Genomic DNA, 13,865 nt, shown 5'->3' with positions numbered 1-13,865 from the left:
ATGTTTTATTTCAATGTTTATCAATGTTTTCAGACAAAATTTAACCAACTATTGGATGCATTTTTTTTCTTATTTGACTTTCGATATCTGGTTGATAAGTATAAAAAAAAACTGTTGATCATGTCAGATGTTAGGGTGTCAGTCCTATGCACACTTCCTGTGTTATCCCAAGAAGGTTAATTGGTCTTTCTAGTTATCTTGGAATACAGATCGATGACTCTTTGGGATTGATTCAGGCGTAAGCATATTGAAAAAATGAGTACATATATATCAACAAATAATCATAACAAATTCATGGTAATAGATGTAAATGCATAAGGTGGCATGGCCTACAGATGCCAACGGCAGCGTGCCCGAGACTTCTATCTGTGTTCACATGATATATAGATATATACTGGGTTGTATATTCGTAGCATTGTCAAACATGGTAGGTAACATTTCATATATGGTGTAGCTGTGGCATCAAACATAGCTCGACACGTTTCGTGGATGTCTCCACTCATCAGGAGCAGATGTGATAGGAATTCCTACGGAATATATAAATATAATAAACCACACTCTGAACAGTGAGGGAAAATATCAAGGAAGATGGATATATGTAGATGGTTAGCCAACCACACTTGTCAACAAAGACAGTGAATGTGGCATGTGGTAACCAGCAGGTGAGCTAAAAGCATGAACTTCGTCATGGGAACTGAGGTGGCAATATATAAAGATGCAGCATGGTAACGTGTTAGAGAGTGCATGAATATAAAAGTGATCTCCATGTGGCAAAAAAATAATAAAGATATATGGCTCATCAGACATGGGTATCTGCGAACAAGAAAATCAATTAAATGTGTAAGGAATTATGACAGTAATGAGAGTAATGAGTTTCAAATAATTAGTAAGTAGTGAACCCAGTATAACTCCATGAAGGGCGATGACAGGAGTGAAGATTATGCCAGTGATTATTAATAAGCCTGTGTCTAAAAGGTAATTGGCAGATCCTAAATATGTGTGTGCACTAAAGTAATAAAACAACAAACTGAGTGAAAGGGAATGAAAACAGTATAGGCAATGTATATTTTTTTGCCACTTGGACATCACTTTTATATTCATGCTCTTCCTAACACTTTCCGATGCTGCATCTTTATATATTGCCACCTCAGCTCCTGTGACGAAGTTCATGGTATCAGCTCACCTTGTGCCCGTTACCACATGCCGCATTCACTGTCTTTGTTGGTAAGTGTGGTTGGTTACCCATTCACATATATCCATTGTGGGAGATTAGCTCGTGGGGATTACCTTTTCTCAATGACAGTCAGCAAACGGGCACTTTCTTAAAAATCTGGCGGATGCCAGGTTTATTTACAGGAGGTTTGCAAAATAAAAATAAACAAAACAGAAAATTAAATCCTTGCCACCCGGCGCTAACTAAACAAATGGTCTCCTCTATACAGTGCAGGGCTGGTCCCCGTCACCCACAAAACATGTGGTAAAGCAAACCTCTTTGTCCAACCCCCAGAGCTCCTCTCACTCAGGTTCCTTCCTGAGTATCAAAAACCAGAGCACTGCTTTGCTCTCTTCCTGATCTTTTAAATTCCACCTGAGTGTGAACTCAATTGGACCGGAACATCCGGACCAGAACCCAGCCTGCCACAGAGGCTGGAAAAACCTGGGCCGGATTCTGGTTCATTCCCTTACAATAGAGCGAATGCGAGCTGAAATGTATCAATTATCCACTATATCACCTCGCATTCCGTCACATATCCGCCCCCTCTGCACAAGCCCCTGTGGCTGAGCAATTTACCCAAGCATACAGTGCATGCGGAAGAGGGCATCTGCATTGTTTTGGAGCTTGCCCAGCCTATGTTCTACTGTAAATTTAAAGGGCTGTAAAGCCAGGAACCATCTTGTCCCTGTTGTCACACATCCACTTTAGGCTACAATTCGCACAGGCTCACAAAAATTGGACAATAGAAGATTGGAAAAACATTGCCTGGTCCCCAGATTCCAGCTGCGACATTCAGATGGTAGGGTCAGGCTTATTTTTCGGGGAAACACCATAGCAAGGTGTACCTAATAAATTGAGTGTATGTCCAAAGTGATAGACTGTGTATGTTATTTACTGTAGTAGTATGTGTTCTAGACTTGGGTACCCGTGTCTGTATTTGTTGGCATTTTTTTTTTTATTCATAGCTCAGGAGGAGCAAAAGAACTTTTATAAATAAAGTATTACAGAGAACATAGATCAAACAGGTCAAATATCATCACAGTTGGAAACAAGAAGAAAGAGTTAGACTAATCTGGATGGTACAGAAGTGGAAGAGAAAGATCATATATAATGTTTCACAAACTCTCTAGTACTTATATAAATGAGTAAGGGAAATATCAAAAAACTATGTCACGTCACTCAGAGGTGTTGAACAAGCTGTTAAATATTTAGAATAGTTTTGCATACAGATGTACTTTTGAAGTTTGGCCACGTTTTCTATCAAGGATTCAGTTTTAACGTGCTTATTTTCCATACACACTCTTCTAAACTGCATTGTTTTTTTTTATTTATTTTTCCCAAAAATCCTTTTATCACCATATAACAAATTAATCAGGGCGGGGGTCGGAATCTGGCATGTGATGACTGTGTTTGGGCAGACTAAAATTAGGTCCACTTTTAGGCCTCGTACACACGGACGGACTGTCCGATGAAAACGGTCCGCCGGACCGTTTTCATCGGACATGTCCGCTGCCGGATTTTGGTGTGATGGTTGTACACACCATCAAGCCAAAATTCCCGCGGACAGGATACGCGGTGACGTGGCCGCGCCGGCCCCCGCGGCGATGACGCGGCGACGTGCGCGACCCTGGAAGGTCAATGCTTCCATGCATGCGTCTAATCACTTCGACGCATGCGAGGGCTTTCGGCCGAGCGGACATGTCCGGTAAGTCGTACATACGACCGAACATGTCCGACGGACAGGCTTCCAGCGGACATGTTTCTTAGCATGCTAAGAAACATTTGTCCGCTGGAAACCTGTCGGATCCGCCGGAAAATTGTCCGGTCGGACGTACAGACGACCGAACATGTCCGCTGAAACTGGTCTGTGGACCAGTTTCAGCAGACATGTTCGGTCGTGTGTACGAGGCCTAAAAGCTGAAAAAATATATAGTATATGGGATATATTTTGTATACAAACTCCCTACTCCCCTTTCCCTTGGTTCCAAAGGCTATGAATACTTATGTACATGTGATTTTTTTTTTAATATAAATTTGCAAAGATTTCGAACAAACTTCTTTCACATTGTCATTATGGGGTATTGTTTGTAGAATTTGAATAAAATAATTAATTTATTCCATTTTGGAATAAGGCTGCAGCATAACAAAATGTTGGAAATGTAAAGGGTTGTGAATACCGTATTTATCGGCGTATACCGCACACTTTTTTGCCCTGAAAATCAGGGCAAAATCATGGGTGCGCGATATACGCCGATACCCGCTTTCCCGCGCCGAGTTTGAATACTGCGCCGGCATATACCGAGCGCAGTACACTCGTGTATAGTCGGGCAGGCTCGGCTCCTCTCGCGCTCACGTGCTGGACGTACAGGACGTGAGTGCGAGAGTAGTCGAGCCTGCCCGACTATACACGATTGTACTGCGCTCGGTATATGCCGGCGCAGTATTCAAACTCGGCGCGGGAAAGCGGGGATCGAGCGGGGAGGACGCCGCAGAAGGACGCCGGACCCGACGAACAGGACACCTGAAACCGCAGACGGACGCCGGACCCGGCGAGGCCGCCGATGGACGCCGCGCAAGACACCAAAACTGTAAGGCCGTGTACAGACGAGCATACATGTACGATGAAACCGGTCCGCCGGACCGTTTTCACCGTACATGTATGCCCGGGGATTTCTGTATGGTGGCTGTACTCACCATCATACAGAAATCCGCGCGTAAACAATATGTGAGGCGTGTCCGCGCCGTCGCCGCGACGATGACGCGGCGACGTGGGCGGCCCTGCCAGTTAAATGCTTCCACGCATGCGTCGAAGTCATTCGACGCATGCGAGGGATGGCAGGCGCTCGGACATGTACGGTAGGTCTGTACAGACGACCGAACATGTCCGAGGGGACAGGATTCCAGCGGGCTGTTTTAAAACAAGTCCGGAAATATTTGCCCGCTGGGAAAAGGCCCGGCTGGCAAATGTTTGCTGGAATCCTGCCTGCTCGGGCCTACACACGACCGAACATGTCTGCTGAAACTGGTCCGCGGACCAGTTTCAGCAGACATGTTCGGTCGTCTGTACGGGGCCTAAGTACTAAAATGTTTTTTTACAGGAATGTCGGGTCCACTTTAGGGGTGCGCGCTATACGCCGGAGCGCGCAATACCACGATAAATATGGTACTTTCCGAATGCACTGTACAAGTGGCCATTTTAACACACATTAACCACTTGCCAACCGGCTAACGCCAATATACGTTGGCAGAATGGCACAGCTGCACAAAGAAAAGTACCTGTACGTTGCTTTGAAATTGCCCGCCGTGTGCTCCGTGACCGCGGGAACCGCGGACTCGTGTCACAGAGCTGCAGAACAGGGAGATGCCTATGTAAACAAGGCATTTCCCTGTTCTGCCTAGTGACAGGACAGTAATCTACTGCTCCCTGTGATTGGGAGCAGTGATCAATGTTGTGTCACTTGTAGCCCAGCCCCCACACAGTTAGAATCACTCCCTAGGACACACTTAACTCCTTCATCGCCCCTAGTGTTTAACCCCTTCACTGCCAGTGTAATTTACACAGTAATCAGTGCATTTTTATAGCACTGATCGCTGTATAAATGGCAATGGTCCCAAAAATGTGTCAAATGTGTCTGATGTTTCTGCCATAATGTCACAGTCACGATAAAATTCACTGATCGACGCCATTACTATTTAAAAAAAAATAATAAAAAAATGCCTTAAAACTATCCCCTATTTTGTAGACGCAAACCAATCAATATATGCTTATTGCAATTTTTTTTTACCAAAAATATGTAGGAGAATACATATTGGCCTAAACTGAGAAATAAATCAGTTTTTTTTAAATATTTTTGGGGATATTTATTATAGCAAAAAGTTAAAAAGTTTGCATTTTTTTTCAAAATTGTCGCTCTTTTTTTGTTTATAGCACAAACAATAAAAACTGCAGAGGTGATAAAATACCACCAAAAGAAAGTTCCATTTGTGGGAAAAAAAGGACGTCAATTTTGTTTGGGTACAACGTCGCACGACCGTGCAATTGTCAGTTAAAGCGACGCAGTGCCGAATCGCAAAAAGTGCTCTGGTCAGGAAGGGGTTTAATTCTTCCGGGGCTGAAGCTTTAAAAAATAAGTAAACCCTCTGTAACGAAACTAAAAAAAAAAAATACACTGAAAGACAAAGACATAATGAGCTAGTATGCATAGCATACTAGCTCATTATGAAGTAATTAACTGAGATCGAAGCCGCCATGATACCCGGAGTGACTTCCAGGTATCGAGGCTCCAGCGCTGTGACTGGCTGAAACCCCGATGATGTCACTCTGCAAGTGATTATAATTTATTATCGCTGTTTTCTAGCTGATCTAAAACCATTTTTGACATAAAGGGACACTTTTGGTTGCTATGGACAATCTACAGTTTGCAGGGAGAAAGAAAGGTTTTTATTATATAAAAGTACATGTAGGGCACTGGGCAGACCACTAGGGACAAGGGGGGTGTGTATTTTTTACATACAGTACTGTAATCTATAAGATTACAGTATACTGTATGTATAGTGTTTGTTTACTTTTTTGAATTTGGCGCCGATCTCCGCTCCCGTGCGTCGTAACGTCGCAGGGAACGGAGATCGGCGGCACAGGAGGACGCTGTGTGAATCGAGCGAGGTCCCGCTCGCTCACACAGCGCGGTGACATCGCTGGATCCAGGAGAAGGTAAGCCAGCGCACGCTGCAGGCTCTGCATATCTACCCCGAGCGTGACTCGGGGTTACCGATTTTGGTAGAAAAAATCAACCCCGAGTCACGCTCGGGGATACCGCCAGGAGGGTTAACGGCACGCACAGTGTGCCTGCGCCATTGTCTACATATGTGCTGTCTTTTCTGCAAATATCTCCTAAACCGTGTAGGTTTAGGAGATATTTGTTGCACCTACAAGCCTTAAGCCCTGTACACGCGATCGGATATCTGATGAAATCTAATCCGATGGATTTTTTCGTTGGACATCCGATGAAGCTGACTTTCATCAGTCTTGCCTACACACCATCGGTCAAAAATCTGACCGTGTCTAAACGCGGTGACGTAAAATACTACGACGTGCTGAGAAAAATTAAGTTCAATGCTTCCGAGCATGCGTCGACTTGATTCTGAGCATGCGTGGATTTTTGACCGATGGACTTCCACACAGACGATCGTTTTTTTCTATCACTTTTTTATCCATAGGAAAATTTTAAAACATGTTCTATTTTTTTTCACCGATGGAAAACAAACCGATGGGGCTCACACACAATCGGTTTGTTCGATGAAAACAGTCCATCGGCCCGTTTTTTATCAGACAAACTGATCGTGTGTACAGGGCTTTAGTCTAGGCTTACCTGTAGGTATAAGTGGTCTGTAAGGATTTACAACCACTTTAACCACTTAAGGACCGCCTCCTGCACATATACGTCGGCAGAATGGCACGGCTGGGCACAAGCACGTACCTGTACGTCCTCTTTAAGTGCCCAGCTGCGGGTCCACCGCAACCCGATCCGAAGCTCCGTGTCCGCGGGACCCACGGACTCGATCGCCGCTGGAGTCCCACGATCGGTCCCCGGAGCTGAAGAACGAGGAGAGCTGTGTGTTAACACAGCTTCCACGTTCTTTACTGTGGCGCTGTCATTGATCGTGTGTTCCCCAATAAAGGGAAACACGATCAATGATGTCACACATCCAGCCCCGCCCCCTACAGTTAGAAACACATACGAGGTCACACTTAACCCCTTCAGTGCCCCCTAGTGGTTAACTCCCAAACTGCAATTGTCATTTTCACAGTAAACAATGCATTTTTATAGCATTTTTTTCTGTGAAAATGACAATTGTCCAAAAAATGTGTCAAAATTGTCCGATGTGTCTGCCATAATGTCGCGGTCATGAAAAAAAATCGCTGATCGCCGCCATTAATATTAAAAAAAATGTATTAATAAAAATGCAATTAAACTATTTTGTAAACTCTATGGGCCAGATTCAGAAAGAAGTTACGCTGGCATATCTATTGATACACCGCGTAACTTCTAGGATGCTCCGGCGTATCTTTTTTCTGTATTCAGAAAACAAGATATGCCGGAATTTTGCTAAGATCCGACTGGCGTAAGTCTCTTACGCCGTCGTATCATAGTTGCATATTTACGCTGGCCGCTAGGTGGCGATTCCGTTGATTTATGCAAGGAATATGCAAATTAGGTAGATACGCCGATTCAGAAACGTACGTCCGCCCGGCGAATTTTTTTACGTCGTTTACGTAAGGCTTTTTCCGGCGTAAAGTTACCCCTACTATATGAGGCGTATCCTATGTTAAGTATGGACGTCGGGCCAGCGTCGAATTTTCCGTTGATTACGTCATTTGCGTAAGTCGTTCGCGAATAGGGCTGTACGTAATTTACGTTCACATCGAAAGCATTGACTATTTGCGTTGTAATTTGGAGCATGCGCACTGGGATACATTCACGGACGATGCATGCGCCGTTAGTTAAAAACTTCATTTATGTGGGGTCAGCCTTCATTACCATACAAAACGCCCACTGCATGGATAATTTGAATTCCGCGGGCTTACGCCGGACCACATACGCTACGCCGTCTTAACTTAGGGCGCAGGTTCTTTCTGAATACAGAACCTGCCTCACTATGTTACGGCGGCGTAGCGTATCTGAGATACACTACACCCGCACAAATTTACGACGGGCTTTTTGAATCCGGCCCTATAAATTTTGCGCAAACCAATCGATGAACGCTTATTGAGATTTTATTTACCAAAAATAGGTAGAAGAATACGTATCGGCCTAAACTGAGGAAGAACATTTATTTTTTTATATATATTTGGGGGATATTTATTATAGCAAAAGGGAAAAAATATAGAATTTTTTTCAAAATTGTCGCTCTATTTTTGTTTATAGCGCAAAAAATAAAAACCACAGAGGTGATCAAATACCACCAAGGGAAAGCTCTATTTGTGGCAAAAAGGACGGCAATTTTGTTTGGGAGCCATGTCGCAATTGTCAGTTAAATCGTTGCAGTGCCGAAAAACTGGCCGGGTCCTTTAGCTGCATTTTGGACCGGGTCTTAAGTGGTTAAGCAGTCATAGCCGACTATTGTCAGCATTAGGAACCCATCCAAAGAAGTGCCATACAACCACATTTGGATTGTATGTAGACAAGAAGTGCCTGCGAAGAGACTCCACCATTGATAAAAAAAATGGCGAAAACGCCTATTTAAAAAATAAATAAAAAAATTGGCAATTGTTTAGGAAACACAATGTTTCAGCAAGCCAAATATCGCTCAGCTATATCAGGCTTACATCTACTTAACATATACAAATCATTTATTAGAATTTATGTAGAATTATTGTTTTTCTATCTTGACATTAATTAATGGCCTCACACATTTTTAATTGGTTTAAGCAAATTATGGAGTTTGAGAACATTAGTAGCTATGACAAAAAAATATTAATTAGCCTTCAGACTTAAATTAATGGAAAAGATACTTTGTTTTGGCTAATAGGGTAGATAAATCATACAGGTGATGATGTGCCGAAAGAGACATATTTGTAATATTCAGAATTCCATTCAATTGCAAATATGCATGAAAATGTCATTAGCACACGTGATCAGAGCTCAAGGTAATGTCATTCCTTTTGTCCTGGCAAAGGTTATTCATTACGTATAAGATGACACCGACCAGGACCTTTTCAAGAAGATCACACAGTGGCTTGGTGTGTAATAATGTTGTCTCAAAACTTTTGGGTCCAGTTCCCAGCAGGGCACAATCTTCATGGAGTTGATTTTTTTTTTTTTTTTTTACAAGACTCATTCTGGTATTAAAGCTTGTGAGCTGTAAACAATTACATTTGTGAACATTAATTGGTAATTAAGGACGAGCAGAGGGATTTGGGGAAAACTCATTTTGCCGTAAAATTCCGAAATCTGTGAATATTGCCTGGAAACAAAATGATCTGCTAATCTTTTCATTTTTTTCCTCAGCTACATTTCTGTGGAACTCCAGAGGTTTTTAGGGGCTGGCTGAGCAGTGAGCAGTGGTGGATTGATCTGCCTGAAGGTGTCCTTCTAGTACTAGTACTAACCTCACTCATTAGAGCTATCAGCAAATGACCAGTGGAGCTTCGCCTCTCGTATCTCAGAGATCACTGACAACAATGATCATGTTAGCTGTCTGTAATTGTGGCATTCTTCCCATGACCACCACTGTAAGAAGCATTCTTCCCACTGTTCTCCATTGTAAGGAGAATTTTTCACACTGGCCACTAATGTAAGGGACATTCTTCTCACTGATCACCAATGTAAGGGACATTCTTCCCACTGACCACTAATGTAAGGGACATTCTTCCCACTGATCACCAATGTAAGGGACATTCTTCTCACTGATCACCAATGTAAGGGACATTCTTCCCACTGATCACCAATGTAAGGGACATTCTTCCCACTGATCGCCAATGTAAGGATCATCCTTCTCACTGATCACCAATGTAAGGGACATTCTTCCCACTGATCACCAATGTAAGGAACATTCTTCCCACCGATCACCAATGTAAGAAACATTCTTCTCACTGATCACCAATGTAAGGGACATTCTTCCCACTGATCACCAATGTAAGGAACATTCTTCCCACTGATCACCAATGTAAGGAACATTCTTCCCACTGATTACCAATGTAAGGAACATTCTTCCCACTGATCACCAATGTAAAGAACATTCTTCTCACTGATCACCAATGTAAGGAGCATTCTTCTCACTGACCACCAATGTAAGGAGCATTCTTCTCACTGATCACCAATGTAAGGAGCATTCTTCCCACTAACCACCAATGTAAGGAGCATTCTTCTCACTGACCACCAATGTAAGGAACATTCTTCCCACTGATCACCAATGTAAGGAGCATTCTTCCCACTGACCACCAATGTAAGGCGCATTCTTCCCACTGATCACCAATGTAAGGAACATTCTACCCACTGACCACCAATGTAAGGAACATTCTTCCCACTGATCAACAATGTAAGGAGCATTCTTCCCACTGACCACCAATGTAAGGAGCATTCTTCCCACTGACCACTAATGTAAGGGACATTCTTCCCACTGATCACCAATGTAAGGAGCATTCTTCCCACTGATCACCAATGTAAGGAGCATTCTTCCCACTGATCACCAATGTAAGGAGCATTCTTCCCACTGATCACCAATGTAAGGAGCATTCTCCCCACTGACCACTAATGTAAGGGACATTCTTCCCACTGATCACCAATGTAAGGAACATTCTTCCCACTGACCACCAATGTAAGGAGCATTCTTCCCACTGATCACCAATGTAAGGAACATTCTTCCCACTGACCACCAATGTAAGGAGCATTCTTCCCACTGATCACCAATGTAAGGGTCATTCTTCTCACTGATCACCAATGTAAGGGACATTCTTCCCACTGATCACCAATGTAAGGAAAATTCTTCCCACTGATCACCAATGTAAGGGACATTCTTCTCACTGATCACTAATGTAAGGGACATTCTTCCCACTGATCACCAATGTAAGGAACATTCTTCCAACTGGCAACCAATGTAAGGGACATTCTTCCCACTGATCACCAATGTAAGGGACATTCTTCTCACTGATCACCAATGTAAGGGACATTCTTCTCACTGATCACCAATGTAAGGGACATTGACAGAATTCTCACCGCTCCAGGTGAGCCTCGTGATGATCAGGGGTTGTTGAACCACCAGGGTGCTGGCAATGCGGTAATAGCAAAAAAACAAAAGAACAAAAGCTGGACAGCCGCACTCCAAAATTTTCTTTAAAAGAGATGTCTTTATTTTCAACTGTGCATACAGTCACTGCAAGCCCACAAAAATCAGTATGGCCAACGTTTCGCACTGGCGTCAGTGCTTAGTCATGGCTGTAAGGGACATTCTTCTCACTGATCACCAATGTAAGGGACATTCTTCCCACTGTCCACTAATGTAAGAGACATTCTTCCCACTGACCACCAATGTAAAGGAAAATTCTTCCCACTGTCCACTAATGTAAGCAACATTCTTCCTACTGACCATGAATGTAAGAGACATTGGGCCAGATTCACAGAATAGATACGACGGCGTATCTCCTGATACACCGTCGTATCTCTTGTCCTATCTATGCTGCTGATTCATAGAATCAGTTCCGCATAGATAGCCCTAAGATCCGACAGGTGTAATTGACTTACACCGTTGGATCTTAGGATGCAATACTTCGGCCGTCGCTGGGTGGAGTTTGCGTCGTTTTCCTGCGTCGGGTATGCTAATGAGCATTTACGGCGATCCACGACGGTTTTCGTGTTCGTTACGTCGTCGCTAGTAATTTTTTCCCGTCGCAAAGTTAGTCATGATTTGACATGCCTTAACTTTACACGAGCCATGTTAAAGTATGGCCGTCGTTCCCGCTTCGAATTTCGATTATTTTTTTTTTTGCGTAAGACGTCCGGGAATACGAAACGCTGTAACTCACGTCGCCGTTCAAAAAAATGACGTCACATCACGCAAAGCACAGCGGGAATTTAAAAAACTGAGCATACGTCCGGCGCGGGAGTGCGCCTAATTTAAATGGTACACGCCCCATTTGAATTGGGCGGGCTTGCGCCAGACGTGTTTACGATACACCGCCGCAAGTTTACAGGTAAGTGCTTTGTGGATCAGGCACTTACACTGAAAACTTGCGGCGGTGTAACGTAAACGGGTTACGTTGCGCCGCCGCAATTGTACCTGAATCTGGCCCCTTCTTCCCACTGATCACCAATGTAAGGGACATTCTTCCCACTGACCACCAATGTAAGGGACATTCTTCCCACTGACCACCAGTGGCGTTAGGAGGGGGGGCTGAGGGGAGCTGGAGCCCCGAGTAAGCCTCCAAAAAGCCCAGAGTCTCGGGCATTGTATTGTTAGCCCCGAGTCTGAGCGCCGGCGGGTGGGCGTATTCAAAGAGTCAGACAGTCACTGACACTAACTGTCTCACTCAGCACAGCCAGCGGTGATCGATACGTCTCCAAGCGTGGCCAGTGAGCAGGGCTGTCTTAATAGCATCATGGGCCCCTGTGCAAAGTAATGCACTGGGGCCCCTACCATCTGGCCCCAATATTCGCACCTACTCTCAAGAATGAAAGTATAAATAGTTGATAGAATTTAAAATCTATTTAATTGAAAGTACTAATAAATATATGTTTAACAATAAGAACGCATTCCATAAATGAAAGACTAATCAACACAAAAGGCAAAGTACAGGGGTGGAGGCAGAAGGGCAAAATACTGGGATCAGGAAGGCACACCACGGGTTCCAGGATGCTGCTTGGGGACACGGGCATCGTGGGACAGCTTAGTAAAAAGCGTGACTGGCGAATCCGGGACAGTTGGCAAAACTATCATGGGGCCCTTAGTCACCTGTGGGCCCCTGGGCAGTGCCCAGGAGTGCCCATGCATTAAGACAGCCCTGCCAGTGAGTGACATAAGTCCCGCCTCCTGGATCCGGCAGCGCCTTTGATGGACGTCACACTGGTCCAATGCCTGAACCGTGGGACGTGTGACGTCCATCATAGGCGCCTCCAGGTCCAAGAGGCGGGAACTACACTCATGCAAGCACTATGAAATCCGGCGCTTGCGTAGGCGGAGACAATTGGGTCCTTTCCCCTGCCAGGCATCGAGTTGAGTGAGGGAATGATGGCCCTCACTTTGCTCCATACAATTGGATGACGGAAGGGACGTCAAACGTCACTTCCACCCAATGGTCTTAAAGGGGGAAAAAAAAAATGTCACCACAGATCTCACATTAAAGAGGCCCTGCTCATGCCTATTTCAAGGATGTTTACATTCCTTGTAATAGGAATAAAAGTGACCTAAAAGTTTTTTTAAATGTACAGTGTAAAAATCAAAAAGAAAAAGTAAATAAGAAAAAAAAATTTAAGCGCCCCATCCCGCTATGCTTGCGGACTCGATGTTCGCTGGCCATCGGTTCCCTGGAGTGACAGAGAGGGGATCTGCCTGTGTTAACAAGGCAGATTTCCGTTCTGACAGGGGAGATCACACAGATCCTGTCTTTCTGCTAAGCAGAAAGATGGATCTGTGTGTTTCCCCAGTCACAGAGTCCCCCATACAGTTAGAACACACCTGCAGGGAACACATTTATCCCCTTGATTGCCCCTGATGTTAAGCCCTTCTCTGCCAGTGTCATTAGTACAATAACAGTGCATATTTTTAGCACTGATTAGTGTAATAATGTCACTGGTTCCCGAAAAAGTGTCAAAAATGTCAGTTACTGTGCGATCTGTCTGCCGCAATGTTGCAGTACCGCTAAAAATCACTGATTAGTTTAGATTAGATTTTTTTTTTTGGGGGGGGGGGGGGGGTATTTATTCTAGCAAAATATTGTTTTGTTTTTTTTCAAAATTGTTATTTTTTTTACAGAGCAAAAAATAAAAACCGCAGAGGTGATCAAATACCAATTTTGTTTGGATACAACATCGCAGTATCGCAAAATATGGCCTGGTCAGGAAGTGAGTAAATCCTTCCGGTCCTTAAGTGGTTAAATAGCATTAATATTAGTTAATGGAAATATATAAGGTTCACAGAACTTTGTCATATTTAT

General features: G+C 43.9%; 1 protein-coding gene across 1 annotated transcript in view; it reads right to left on the bottom strand.

Annotated features, from left to right (window-relative positions):
- Positions 1–13,865, bottom strand: part of LOC120928974 (cyclic nucleotide-binding domain-containing protein 2-like) — a 387,861-nt gene that overhangs the window by 145,368 nt on the left and 228,628 nt on the right. The gene's annotated exons all lie outside the window — the stretch shown is intronic.

The sequence above is a fragment of the Rana temporaria genome, chromosome 2, assembly GCF_905171775.1.
Source record: "Rana temporaria chromosome 2, aRanTem1.1, whole genome shotgun sequence".
Taxonomy (NCBI): domain Eukaryota; kingdom Metazoa; phylum Chordata; class Amphibia; order Anura; family Ranidae; genus Rana; species Rana temporaria.
This window is presented reverse-complemented; position numbering and strand designations above follow the sequence as displayed.